Below are 15,007 nucleotides of genomic sequence, written 5' to 3'. Positions count from 1 at the left end.
GGAGACCCCCCCCCCCCCCCCCCCCATGTTATGTTACATAGTTACATAGTTAGTACGGTCGAAAAAAGACATATGTCCATCACGTTCAACCAGGGAATTAAGGGGTAGGGGTGTGGCGCGATATTGGGGAAGGGATGAGATTTTATATTTCTTCATAAGCATTAATCTTATTTTGTCAATTAGGAACATTCAGCACCCACCCGCTATCAAGGCAGCTGCCTATCATGTCATGCCCTACCTGCACAGGTGTGCTGGCTACTCAAATGATCCAATTAAGGAGGCCATTTAGTCAGCAGCAGCAGAAGTCCTGTGCCTGGACGCTCCAACAGGGGCCAGACACAAGCAGAAGCAGAAGCAGCAGAAGCAGCAGCAGCACCACCTTTTGTTTTTTGGCTGCAGCAGCAGCAAGGCCCACAGGGCTGGCTAGCTGGCTAGCCAGCAAGCAGGTAGCAATGAAAGTAGGAATCTTTCTTTTTAACCCTGTAAGGGGGTGGTGCACTGTACCCGAAGATACTGCCATATCGGGTCAATGCATAGGGCGACGGAAGCAAGCTTCGAAATCGGCCCCCGTTCTCAAAAATCCATTTAATATATGGTCCCCAGATAGGGGACGTATCAGATAATAAACTGATAAGAACAGATACTACACTTGATCTTAGCCAAAAGGCCGAGAAGCGATAACCGTGAAAGGGGCGGGCCCAACAAGGTCCCCTTCATGGGCACTATCACTGCTTGCTGTCAGGGAGGCTGCCAGACAATTTTCCATGCACACTCTGGGCTGGGGGGCAGTCAACCACCAGTACACACAGCAGAACCTAAACCCATACCATTATTGCTAAGCAGCAAGACAGGGGCCCATTGCACTCCCACGGGGCCTTTTTAAATGCAATCCATAACCCGGATTTGCCAGGAACCCTTCTTACTCCTCCTACTTGCATGTGACACTGGGCTTAGGATCTGCATAGGAAACACACACACAAGCACACACCTACCTTTGTTGCCTGCAGATGCCTCCTTGGCTGTCCCCAAACGGTATCAAACCAACACCCACGGGAAGCTGTAAGCATAGAGGACATGCCTGCACCCCATTGGACTTACCTGTGTGGGTTAAATCCGGGTTATTTGACAACCTATGGCGGTGATGGTTCTGCTCAGGCAGAGCAGTGCTGATGCTCCTCATAAAGCTGTCGCTGCTGTGAAGGTTCTAGGTGACATCACAAATCCCTTTGGTTACATACACAACAAAGCTGGGTTGTTGTTGTTTACACTCTGCAAGGCCTGTGGAAGTGAGTGACATCATAGCACTGTAGTTCTGAGGGTTCAAGATGGATGCAACAATCTCCTGTTGCTTCTATGAAGGCCGTAATAGACGACATCACCAAACAGCTCCATAGTCACATACACAGCAAAGGAGAGATGTTGTTTACACCTAGTGATGTCAGTGGTATTGAGTGACATCACAGCACAGTGCTAAGGCTCCTGGGCCTGGACACAGCAGCGGCTGCAATATCTCAACGGAGAATACTGTTACGCCGAGCGCTCCGGGTCCCCGTTCCTCCCCGGAGCGCTCGCCTCATCTTCGTTGTTGCAGCGCCCCGGTCAGATCCACTGACCGGGTGCGCTGCGGTCCCGCCTTCAGCCGGGGTGCGATTCGCGATGCGGGTAGCGCCCGCTCGCGATGCGCACCCCGGTCCCCGTACCTGACTCGCTCTCCCTCGGTCCTGTCCCGACGCGCGCGGCCCCGCTCCCTAGGGCGCGCGCGCGCCGGGTCTCTGCGATTTAAAGGGCCAGTGCACCAATGATGGTGCCTGGCCCAATCTTCCCAATTAGCTTAATTGGTAATCACCTGTGCACTTCCCTATATTACCTCACTTCCCTTGCACTCCCTGGCCGGATCTTGTTGCACTTGTGCTCAGTGAAAGCGTTCCCTTGTCTGTTCCTAGCCGTGTTCCTGACCTCCTGCCGTTGCCCCTGACTACGATCCTTGCCGCCTGCCCCCGACCTTCTGCTACGTCCGACCTTGCTTCTGCCTACTCCCTTGTACCGCGCCTATCTTCAGCATCTTCAGCAGCCAGAGAGGTGAGCCGTTGCTACTGGATACGACCTGGTCACTACCGCCGCAGCAAGACCATCCCGCTTTGCGGCGGGCTCTGGTGAAAACCTGTAGTGGCTTAGAACCGGTCCACTAGCGCGGTCCTCGCCATCCCTCTCTGGCACAGAGGATCCACTACCTGCCAGCCGGCATCGTGACAGTAGATCCGGCCATGGATCCCGCTGAGGTTCCCCTGCCAGTTGTCTCTGATATCGCCCGACAGATTGCCCATCTAACCCACCAGCTGTCGGAAGTGTCCACCATTTTGCACCAACATCCCCTGCCAGTTGCCTCTGATATCGCCCGACAGGTCGCCCTTCTAACCCACCAGCTGTCGGAAGTGCGCCAACATTCGCAACTTCTTCAGCAATCATCTCCTCCGCCAGCTCCTGCACCTCCTCCGCAGCGAGTGGCCACTCCTAGCCTCTGCCTGTCCTTGCCGGACAAATTTGATGGGGACTCTAAGTATTGCCGTGGCTTTCTTTCGCAATGTTCCCAGCACTTGGAGATGATGTCGGACCAGTTTCCTACTGAAAGGTCTAAGGTGGCTTTCGTGTTCTGCCTTCTGTCTGGAAAAGCCCTGTCATGGGCCGCACCGCTCTGGGACCGCAATGACCCCGTCACTGCCTCTGTACACTCCTTCTTCTCGGAAATTCGAAGTGTCTTTGAGGAACCTGCCCGAGCTTCTTCAGCCGAGATTGCCCTGCTGAACCTGGCCCAGGGTGTTTCTTCCGTTGGCGAGTACGCCATTCAGTTCCGTGCTCTTGCTTACGAGTTGTCCTGGAATAGTGAGACTCTCTGCGCGACCTTTAAAAAAGGCCTATCCAGCAACATTAAAGATGTTCTGGCCGCACGAGAGACTCCTGCTGACCTACATGAACTCATTCATCTAGCCACTCGCATTGACATGCGTTCTTCCGGATGGCGTCTGGAGCTCCGCCTGGATATGGACTTTGTTCGCACGAAGCGTTTTTTCTCTCCGGCTCCTCTCTCCTCTGGTCCTCTGCAATCTGTTCCTGTGCTTCCCGCCGCGGAGGCTATGCATGTTGACCGGTCTTGCTTGACACCTCAAGAGAGGACACGACGCCGCATGGAGAATCTTTGCCTGTACCATGCCGGTACCGAACACTTCCTGAAGGATTGTCCTATCCGTCCTCCCCGCCTGGAAAGACGCACGCTGACTCCGCACGAAGGTGACACAGTTCTTGATGTCAACTCTGCTTCTCCACGCCTTACTGTGCCTGTGCGGATATCTGCCTCTACTTTCTCCTTCTCTACTATGCTCTTCTTGGATTCCGGATCTGCAGGAAAATTTTTTCTGGCCTCTCTCATCAACAGGTTCTACGTTCCTGTGACCAGTCTCGCCAGACCCCTCTACATCTATTGTTTTTACAATAAAAGATTGGACTGTCTTGTACGTTTCCACACAGAACCCCTCCTAATTTGCATCGGACCTCTTCTTGGAAAAATTGAGTTTTTTTTTCTCAGGTTCTTTGGCCCCAAGAAGAGGGGGAGACCCAAGGGGGGGGGTACTGTTACGCCGAGCGCTCCGGGTCCCCGTTCCTCCCCGGAGCGCTCGCCTCATCTTCGTTGTTGCAGCGCCCCGGTCAGATCCACTGACCGGGTGCGCTGCGGTCCCGCCTTCAGCCGGGGTGCGATTCGCGATGCGGGTAGCGCCCGCTCGCGATGCGCACCCCGGTCCCCGTACCTGACTCGCTCTCCCTCGGTCCTGTCCCGACGCGCGCGGCCCCGCTCCCTAGGGCGCGCGCGCGCCGGGTCTCTGCGATTTAAAGGGCCAGTGCACCAATGATGGTGCCTGGCCCAATCTTCCCAATTAGCTTAATTGGTAATCACCTGTGCACTTCCCTATATTACCTCACTTCCCTTGCACTCCCTGGCCGGATCTTGTTGCACTTGTGCTCAGTGAAAGCGTTCCCTTGTCTGTTCCTAGCCGTGTTCCTGACCTCCTGCCGTTGCCCCTGACTACGATCCTTGCCGCCTGCCCCCGACCTTCTGCTACGTCCGACCTTGCTTCTGCCTACTCCCTTGTACCGCGCCTATCTTCAGCATCTTCAGCAGCCAGAGAGGTGAGCCGTTGCTACTGGATACGACCTGGTCACTACCGCCGCAGCAAGACCATCCCGCTTTGCGGCGGGCTCTGGTGAAAACCTGTAGTGGCTTAGAACCGGTCCACTAGCGCGGTCCTCGCCATCCCTCTCTGGCACAGAGGATCCACTACCTGCCAGCCGGCATCGTGACAAATACGTTTATATCTATGTGTGTGTGTGCGCATATATATATATATATATATATATATATATATATATATATATTTCTCCGCCGAAATCACTTTTAAACCCATTTCCACCTTTTTTTCCCTTCTCTTCCTCTTACTTTTTTTTCACGTTTTTTTACGTTTTTCTCCTTTTCGCCTCTTTTCTGGGCGTATTATTCTTCTTTTTCTTCTTTTTTTTCGTCTAATGCATACCCCATCAGTGCAGCAATGCTTATTCAATACCGCCAGCAGATGGAGACACTGGGGGATAATTTTCTAAGGATTTATACTGATTTTTCCTGTCTGAATTTGTCGCACAGAAAGTTGCAGGCCAAATATGTGTGACATTTCTGCGACTTTAGCTTCTAGAGCATTTTTACAACATTATACATAGGTGCTGAATACATAAAAAGCGACTGTTCAGCGACAGACAAGTCGCATCGGCTGAAAGTAGGCCAGAATGTCAGTCCATGTTGGAGCAGGTTTAGATACAGTCTAAAGCATAGATCTCAAAGTCTGTGCACAGAATTTAGCAAGGGCCTCGCACCTTCTGATGCATCAGGTAGGTGCACAATAGCATAGCCTAACCCTCTGTACTTTGGTCTATATTGATGCGGGACATAGACAGCCAGCTGATGACCAATCCATTAGTGCAATGGATGGCTGGAAGCATTTGTCTTTGCCTTTGCAATACCACAGAAGCAATGCATGGTCAATGTACAGCAATGACACACCTGTGTGAACAGCCAGGAGACCCCCCCCCCCCCCCCCCCCCCCCCCATGTTATGTTACATAGTTACATAGTTAGTACGGTCGAAAAAAGACATATGTCCATCACGTTCAACCAGGGAATTAAGGGGTAGGGGTGTGGCGCGATATTGGGGAAGGGATGAGATTTTATATTTCTTCATAAGCATTAATCTTATTTTGTCAATTAGGAACATTCAGCACCCACCCGCTATCAAGGCAGCTGCCTATCATGTCATGCCCTACCTGCACAGGTGTGCTGGCTACTCAAATGATCCAATTAAGGAGGCCATTTAGTCAGCAGCAGCAGAAGTCCTGTGCCTGGACGCTCCAACAGGGGCCAGACACAAGCAGAAGCAGAAGCAGCAGAAGCAGCAGCAGCACCACCTTTTGTTTTTTGGCTGCAGCAGCAGCAAGGCCCACAGGGCTGGCTAGCTGGCTAGCCAGCAAGCAGGTAGCAATGAAAGTAGGAATCTTTCTTTTTAACCCTGTAAGGGGGTGGTGCACTGTACCCGAAGATACTGCCATATCGGGTCAATGCATAGGGCGACGGAAGCAAGCTTCGAAATCGGCCCCCGTTCTCAAAAATCCATTTAATATATGGTCCCCAGATAGGGGACGTATCAGATATTAAACTGATAAGAACAGATTTTTTTTTTTTTTTTTTTTTTTTTTTTTTTTTTTTTTTTTCCTCAGTTACAGACTATTGTTTGGACGATCATCAGGTCACCTACCAAGACTCGTCACTTAAAACAATATCTGAAAAAACATCATACGGAAAAAACTAACTAAGGGAACCGAGTGCCAAGAAAAAGTGACCAAAAAACAAAGCAAAAAAAACATGTCAAAAACAATCACAGAAATTGGTCAAAAACTTACAGCTTTCTCCTTTACGTACTTTTTATAAATTCTTCCATCGTGTATGCATCCAGATTTTCTCCGCTTCTTCTTCACCAATTCTCTTTTTGTCCAGTAGAAAGATAGTAAAAATCCTTCCTAAAAACAATCTTTTCAATTCCCTCGGAGAAATAACAACATTTTTAAAAACAAGCAAATTGCGTGAGTCCCATAAAACCTCTTTAAAAACAGAAAAAAGAATCCAATTAGTACGTGTATCTTCCTTTTTACTAAGATCTTGACCAATATAAACTTTCTCAAAAGAAAAACTGTTATATCCAGTGAGTTGGATTAAAAACCTCTTTAAAAACATAAAAAATTCTTTTGCATAAAAACAGTCCCAATAAAGGTGCACTAAGTCTTCTCTACCTCCACAACCCTCTCTTGGGCATCTGTCACTTATTCTCAAACCTCTTCCATTTAAAAAAGATCGGGTTGGGAGGCAGCCATGAAAGGACATCCAACTAACGTCTTTTTGTCTGTTTGATAGTCCAATAACTTTAAAAAACTTCCAAATCTTCACAGACTGAGCATTAGTGCAGAATGGTACTTCATATAATCTCTCATTTTTCCTTATTTCTTGTTCTATTTTCTTTTTATCAGGTTCACCTAAAGAGCTCAAACCAAATTGATCATTGAAAGACCCGAGGAGCACATAGAAGGTAGGTATCACATGTGCTATGGGTCTCCTCAAATCCCTCTCACACCAGCCCCATTTGGAAAACAACCATCCTGCAAGGTATTTACTCATGTCTGCCGCCCTATTATTGCACTGTATCAATTTAAAAATTAAAAGAAAATAGTGCACCTTTAAAAACAGATCAATGTTTGGAAAGTTATATCCGCCCAAATTCATACTCTTCATCACTTCTTCTCTTCTCATTTTCTCCATCTTAGACCCCCAGAAGAACACAAAAAGCTTCCTTGTAACTCTCCTAGTCCATAACTTCCCTGGAGGAAGCACCATAGCCGTATACAAGAGAAGCGGTAGGATTACAGACTTAATGATAAGAACTTTCCCTTTAAGTGACAAGTTCCTTAGCCTCCAGAAGGATAGCTTCTTCTCAATTTTACTGTCCAAAGTCTCATAACTTTTCTTTCCTTTGAGGTCTTTGTCAAATATCACTCCTAGCACTTCAATGTCTTCTTTTTCCTTAACACCATCCACTACTATATTCTCATGGTTCCCAAAACTGCATAATTGGCACTTCCCCCAGTTCACATTCATCCCAGCCACACAACAAAAAATCCTCACATGCAAATTTACTCTGTTGAGATCTGCTTGGGATGTACAAGTAAAAACCACATCGTCCATATAACTTAAAACCTTTAATTTACTACCACCACTACCTGGAATAAAAACACCACTCACACATTTATCTTTCTGCACATTCTTCAACAGGCCCTCTATAACGCATATAAACAGAATTGGGGAGAGTGGGCATCCCTGTCTGACTCCAGACAAGACATTAAAAGCAGGCCCCACATGCCCATTTACTAAAATCTGACTTGTCACCCCATGATAAAAACTCATAATAACAGATAATAACTTTTCTGGAATACCTAAGTGTTTTAAAGCAATGAACATAAAATCATGTGCAACCTTATCATAAGCCTTTTCGAAATCTATGGACTCAACAAACAGTGCGTTCTTGTTAAAGTTACTGTAATAAATAGAGTCTCTTAAAAGCAATAAATTATCTGTTATTTTTCTTTTCGGTACTGCACAAACTTGGTATTCTCCCACAAGGTGGTCCACTACATCACTCAGTCTATTAGCCACAATCTTAGCAATTATCTTGTAGTCACAATTTAATAAAGTTATAGGTCTCCAATTTTTAAGATCTCTGCCATCACCTTTTTTATGAATTAATGTTATGACCCCTTTCTTCATAGATTCAGCTAAAACACCTGAGTTAAAAACATATTGCACCACCCGTGTAAACTCTTTACTTAAAATATTCCAGAACGCGGAATAAAACTCAGCGGGGAGACCATCACAGCCTGGTGTCTTCCCTTTGGCCATCTTATCCAGGGCCTGCTTGATCTCCCCTTCACTAACATCATCAATCAAAAAATCAACTTTTTCAACAGGAACATTATTCTCCAAAATATTACAATAATCATTCATCTCCGTCTCACTGGCTCTGCTCTTATTACTAAAGAGTGTCTCATAAAATCTGCCAATCTCCTTCACCATCTCCTCTCCAAAAACTTCCCCCGTAGGGGTAAAAACAGATTTAAAAACACCTTTAGCATTAAAACATTTTTTAAAGAAATACCGTGTACACTGCTCATTTTCTTCTAGGTGCTGCACTTTAGACTTATATACAATATTCCTTCCCTTTTCCAACAACCTTTTTTTCATCTCCCCCTTCACCTTAACAATCTCATCCTCCACCTCCACACCAACACGTTTAAACTTATAGAGAGTCTCTAACCGGGATACAAGCCTTTCATCACTCCTCCTCTTCTCTTGTGCTCTCTTTATGCAAAACATCTTAAAGAAATTAGAAAACTCTCCTTTAGCCCATTCCCACCACACTAAGACATTACTAAAATCAGGTTGTTTAGAAACACAGGATAAAAACACATGATTAAAACCAGCCATTACTTCCTCATCTTCCAATAGACTTACATTTAATTTCCAGAGCCCCCTCCCAAAATGAAGGGACTCTGTGACACTTATCTCAGCCGACACCATCTTGTGGTCTGAGAAAGTTGACATCATTTGATTGCACCGGACCACCTTAATCCCATCAGAGACCAGGATGTAATCGATCCGGGATTTACAGCGGCCACTATCTGATATGTACGTATATCTTTCATCAGTGCTAACCATCAGTCCAACATCAGTAAAATGCAAGTCTTGAATAATTTGATTTAAAACATTGGAAGTAATATCAGTTCTAACCTCAGCAGAGCTCTCACGATCATTGACGGATCTAATGCAGTTAAAATCGCCAACAATAATAGTATCTTCACGACCAGGGATAAAAAACTTAAGGGACTCTAAAAAAGACAAACGTGCTTGTTTTTCTGCTGGAGCATACACATTAAAAATTCTCATCCTCTGGCCCAAAACCTCAAAAATTAAAACCATACAACGACCAGGTACTAAAATTTGGCAATTTAAAACTTTAATGTCCCTGTTTCGCAATAAAATCCCCACACCTTCATTTTTGTTTTCTGCACATGTGGACCAGAAGGACTGCCCACACTTCCACTCATTTGCATAAGGTGCTGACTTTATTGCACACTCCTGTAAACATATCACATCACTTCTAACATTCTCAAGAATATCAAAAATTGCAGCTCTCCTAATTTCAGACTCAATACTTCTTACATTAATAGTTGTTACAACCAAAGTCATAATAACTAGGAAAAGAAAACCAAATGCTTTAAAATCCATCTTAACTTAGAAATTAACATTTTGGCCTTCAACTTTCCTATGTAAACTTGCAAAACAATCAGGCGACCCTATGTTAGAGTCCCTGTCTATTTCATTATCACTACCAAGAACAAGGGATTCCTGATCCTCAGACCAGCTCCCTGTCTTACACCTTTTATTCACAACCTGCACATCCTCATCTTCCTCCTCCTCTTCTTCCTTACTGCGAGAAACTCTCTGACCAGGTGTTAGAGATCTCTGAGATGACCCAACAACTTCCATTCCCTCCTCCTCCCCCACAATTGGGTTTGGACATTCAATATCATCCATAGCCTCTTCACTAGAAAGAACATCACCATACATTGTCTCAATTTTCTCCACCACTTTCACTTTTTTTGCTTTTTTCTTTTTCACCAAGGTAAATTCACCTCCCACACCTGTCTCCTCACCAGTCACAGCAGTGGAAACACCCTCCTCCCCTGACCTCTCCTGAGTGCTACTGTGCTCCACTATCACAGAACTTTCCTCAGCCACCTGTGCCACATTAACACTCACACTCTCACCAACTCCAGGAACAAACCTCCCTCCCCCTTTTTCTCTTTGTTCTCCTCTATTCCCAGCTGCATCAGCATAACTTCTCTTCTTTTTATACCACATATCACAGCCTCTTGCCAAATGTTCCTCACTTCCACAGATATCACATGTCTTCTTCTCTGTACAGATACTTGCTTCATGACCAGTTTTCCCACAATTTCTGCAACATTCTCCTTTCTCAGGGCAATAATCCTGCACATGGCCATAGGCATGGCACTTTCTACAATATTGCAACTGGCCTTCATAAAAGCAGAAACCTCTCTCTCCTCCGATAGAAAACACCTGTGGTATGCTCTTCCTTCCATCTTGCATTCCTTCATCTTTTTTAAATTTTACAATAAACTTTCTCTTACAATTAAAGTACCCAAACTTGTTCTTAAGTCTTCCTATAAATTTCACTTCCTCGCAATACCGGAACAAAAAGTTTGTAACCATTTCATCAGAAACCTTAGGATTATACATGTGGACAATTACTACCTTTGTTGTATTCATAAATAACGGTTCCACTTTAATCTTCTTCATTATAGCAGGCTCACTTTTCCTCTTCATTTCTTCAAGATCCATATAGACTCTCTGGCAAATCTCAGAACCACAAAAAGTAATATCATAAATTCCTTGCCTAGGAAAATCCTGTATAGCCAATACATTCCATACCTGTAGGTAATCAAGCTTGCGAAGAATCTCCAAAACGATTTGGTCAAGTCCGATCGTCCCCCGGTGCTCGCCAGGAACGTAGATCCGCACCGTGTCCTCAAGTCCACGCGCCTTCTCGCTCATTTTTGCAGGTAAAACCCACGATCGCAGCTCAGCAACAATCCAGGGCCCCCCGTAAAGAGGGCCCCGATCACCACTCCTTTCAACCCAAACCACGCACAGAAATCCACACGTGATCTTAGCCAAAAGGCCGAGAAGCGATAACCGTGAAAGGGGCGGGCCCAACAAGGTCCCCTTCATGGGCACTATCACTGCTTGCTGTCAGGGAGGCTGCCAGACAATTTTCCATGCACACTCTGGGCTGGGGGGCAGTCAACCACCAGTACACACAGCAGAACCTAAACCCATACCATTATTGCTAAGCAGCAAGACAGGGGCCCATTGCACTCCCACGGGGCCTTTTTAAATGCAATCCATAACCCGGATTTGCCAGGAACCCTTCTTACTCCTCCTACTTGCATGTGACACTGGGCTTAGGATCTGCATAGGAAACACACACACAAGCACACACCTACCTTTGTTGCCTGCAGATGCCTCCTTGGCTGTCCCCAAACGGTATCAAACCAACACCCACGGGAAGCTGTAAGCATAGAGGACATGCCTGCACCCCATTGGACTTACCTGTGTGGGTTAAATCCGGGTTATTTGACAACCTATGGCGGTGATGGTTCTGCTCAGGCAGAGCAGTGCTGATGCTCCTCATAAAGCTGTCGCTGCTGTGAAGGTTCTAGGTGACATCACAAATCCCTTTGGTTACATACACAACAAAGCTGGGTTGTTGTTGTTTACACTCTGCAAGGCCTGTGGAAGTGAGTGACATCATAGCACTGTAGTTCTGAGGGTTCAAGATGGATGCAACAATCTCCTGTTGCTTCTATGAAGGCCGTAATAGACGACATCACCAAACAGCTCCATAGTCACATACACAGCAAAGGAGAGATGTTGTTTACACCTAGTGATGTCAGTGGTATTGAGTGACATCACAGCACAGTGCTAAGGCTCCTGGGCCTGGACACAGCAGCGGCTGCAATATCTCAACGGAGAATACGTTTATATCTATGTGTGTGTGTGCGCATATATATATATATATATATATATATATATATATATATATATATTTCTCCGCCGAAATCACTTTTAAACCCATTTCCACCTTTTTTTCCCTTCTCTTCCTCTTACTTTTTTTTCACGTTTTTTTACGTTTTTCTCCTTTTCGCCTCTTTTCTGGGCGTATTATTCTTCTTTTTCTTCTTTTTTTTCGTCTAATGCATACCCCATCAGTGCAGCAATGCTTATTCAATACCGCCAGCAGATGGAGACACTGGGGGATAATTTTCTAAGGATTTATACTGATTTTTCCTGTCTGAATTTGTCGCACAGAAAGTTGCAGGCCAAATATGTGTGACATTTCTGCGACTTTAGCTTCTAGAGCATTTTTACAACATTATACATAGGTGCTGAATACATAAAAAGCGACTGTTCAGCGACAGACAAGTCGCATCGGCTGAAAGTAGGCCAGAATGTCAGTCCATGTTGGAGCAGGTTTAGATACAGTCTAAAGCATAGATCTCAAAGTCTGTGCACAGAATTTAGCAAGGGCCTCGCACCTTCTGATGCATCAGGTAGGTGCACAATAGCATAGCCTAACCCTCTGTACTTTGGTCTATATTGATGCGGGACATAGACAGCCAGCTGATGACCAATCCATTAGTGCAATGGATGGCTGGAAGCATTTGTCTTTGCCTTTGCAATACCACAGAAGCAATGCATGGTCAATGTACAGCAATGACACACCTGTGTGAACAGCCAGGAGACCCCCCCCCCCCCCCCATGTTATGTTACATAGTTACATAGTTAGTACGGTCGAAAAAAGACATATGTCCATCACGTTCAACCAGGGAATTAAGGGGTAGGGGTGTGGCGCGATATTGGGGAAGGGATGAGATTTTATATTTCTTCATAAGCATTAATCTTATTTTGTCAATTAGGAACATTCAGCACCCACCCGCTATCAAGGCAGCTGCCTATCATGTCATGCCCTACCTGCACAGGTGTGCTGGCTACTCAAATGATCCAATTAAGGAGGCCATTTAGTCAGCAGCAGCAGAAGTCCTGTGCCTGGACGCTCCAACAGGGGCCAGACACAAGCAGAAGCAGAAGCAGCAGAAGCAGCAGCAGCACCACCTTTTGTTTTTTGGCTGCAGCAGCAGCAAGGCCCACAGGGCTGGCTAGCTGGCTAGCCAGCAAGCAGGTAGCAATGAAAGTAGGAATCTTTCTTTTTAACCCTGTAAGGGGGTGGTGCACTGTACCCGAAGATACTGCCATATCGGGTCAATGCATAGGGCGACGGAAGCAAGCTTCGAAATCGGCCCCCGTTCTCAAAAATCCATTTAATATATGGTCCCCAGATAGGGGACGTATCAGATATTAAACTGATAAGAACAGATACTACACTTGATCTTAGCCAAAAGGCCGAGAAGCGATAACCGTGAAAGGGGCGGGCCCAACAAGGTCCCCTTCATGGGCACTATCACTGCTTGCTGTCAGGGAGGCTGCCAGACAATTTTCCATGCACACTCTGGGCTGGGGGGCAGTCAACCACCAGTACACACAGCAGAACCTAAACCCATACCATTATTGCTAAGCAGCAAGACAGGGGCCCATTGCACTCCCACGGGGCCTTTTTAAATGCAATCCATAACCCAGATTTGCCAGGAACCCTTCTTACTCCTCCTACTTGCATGTGACACTGGGCTTAGGATCTGCATAGGAAACACACACACAAGCACACACCTACCTTTGTTGCCTGCAGATGCCTCCTTGGCTGTCCCCAAACGGTATCAAACCAACACCCACGGGAAGCTGTAAGCATAGAGGACATGCCTGCACCCCATTGGACTTACCTGTGTGGGTTAAATCCGGGTTATTTGACAACCTATGGCGGTGATGGTTCTGCTCAGGCAGAGCAGTGCTGATGCTCCTCATAAAGCTGTCGCTGCTGTGAAGGTTCTAGGTGACATCACAAATCCCTTTGGTTACATACACAACAAAGCTGGGTTGTTGTTGTTTACACTCTGCAAGGCCTGTGGAAGTGAGTGACATCATAGCACTGTAGTTCTGAGGGTTCAAGATGGATGCAACAATCTCCTGTTGCTTCTATGAAGGCCGTAATAGACGACATCACCAAACAGCTCCATAGTCACATACACAGCAAAGGAGAGATGTTGTTTACACCTAGTGATGTCAGTGGTATTGAGTGACATCACAGCACAGTGCTAAGGCTCCTGGGCCTGGACACAGCAGCGGCTGCAATATCTCAACGGAGAATACGTTTATATCTATGTGTGTGTGTGCGCATATATATATATATATATATATATATATATATATATATATATATATATTTCTCCGCCGAAATCACTTTTAAACCCATTTCCACCTTTTTTTCCCTTCTCTTCCTCTTACTTTTTTTTCACGTTTTTTTACGTTTTTCTCCTTTTCGCCTCTTTTCTGGGCGTATTATTCTTCTTTTTCTTCTTTTTTTTCGTCTAATGCATACCCCATCAGTGCAGCAATGCTTATTCAATACCGCCAGCAGATGGAGACACTGGGGGATAATTTTCTAAGGATTTATACTGATTTTTCCTGTCTGAATTTGTCGCACAGAAAGTTGCAGGACAAATATGTGTGACATTTCTGCGACTTTAGCTTCTAGAGCATTTTTACAACATTATACATAGGTGCTGAATACATAAAAAGCGACTGTTCAGCGACAGACAAGTCGCATCGGCTGAAAGTAGGCCAGAATGTCAGTCCATGTTGGAGCAGGTTTAGATACAGTCTAAAGCATAGATCTCAAAGTCTGTGCACAGAATTTAGCAAGGGCCTCGCACCTTCTGATGCATCAGGTAGGTGCACAATAGCATAGCCTAACCCTCTGTACTTTGGTCTATATTGATGCGGGACATAGACAGCCAGCTGATGACCAATCCATTAGTGCAATGGATGGCTGGAAGCATTTGTCTTTGCCTTTGCAATACCACAGAAGCAATGCATGGTCAATGTACAGCAATGACACACCTGTGTGAACAGCCAGGAGACCCCCCCCCCCCCCCCCCCCATGTTATGTTACATAGTTACATAGTTAGTACGGTCGAAAAAAGACATATGTCCATCACGTTCAACCAGGGAATTAAGGGGTAGGGGTGTGGCGCGATATTGGGGAAGGGATGAGATTTTATATTTCTTCATAAGCATTAATCTTATTTTGTCAATTAGGAACATTCAGCACCCACCC

The 15,007-nt window shown here is 45.9% G+C and overlaps 2 non-coding genes and 1 pseudogene across 2 annotated transcripts; all 3 read right to left on the bottom strand.

The window, feature by feature from the left end:
- Positions 1-488: 488 nt before the first annotated feature.
- LOC130312467 (U2 spliceosomal RNA) lies at positions 489-679 on the bottom strand. The gene has a single exon (XR_008860583.1). It is a non-coding gene; the product is annotated as a U2 spliceosomal RNA (small nuclear RNA).
- A 4,931-nt stretch (positions 680-5,610) lies between these two features.
- LOC130312468 (U2 spliceosomal RNA) lies at positions 5,611-5,781 on the bottom strand (annotated as a pseudogene).
- Positions 5,782-13,003: 7,222 nt separating this feature from the next.
- Positions 13,004-13,194, bottom strand: LOC130312445 (U2 spliceosomal RNA). The gene has a single exon (XR_008860561.1). It is a non-coding gene; the product is annotated as a U2 spliceosomal RNA (small nuclear RNA).
- Positions 13,195-15,007: the final 1,813 nt, after the last annotated feature.

This window comes from Hyla sarda, unplaced genomic scaffold, assembly GCF_029499605.1.
Source record: "Hyla sarda isolate aHylSar1 unplaced genomic scaffold, aHylSar1.hap1 scaffold_1717, whole genome shotgun sequence".
Classification (NCBI taxonomy): domain Eukaryota; kingdom Metazoa; phylum Chordata; class Amphibia; order Anura; family Hylidae; genus Hyla; species Hyla sarda.
Note: the sequence above shows the minus strand (reverse complement) of the source record. Positions and strands in the feature narration are given on the sequence as shown.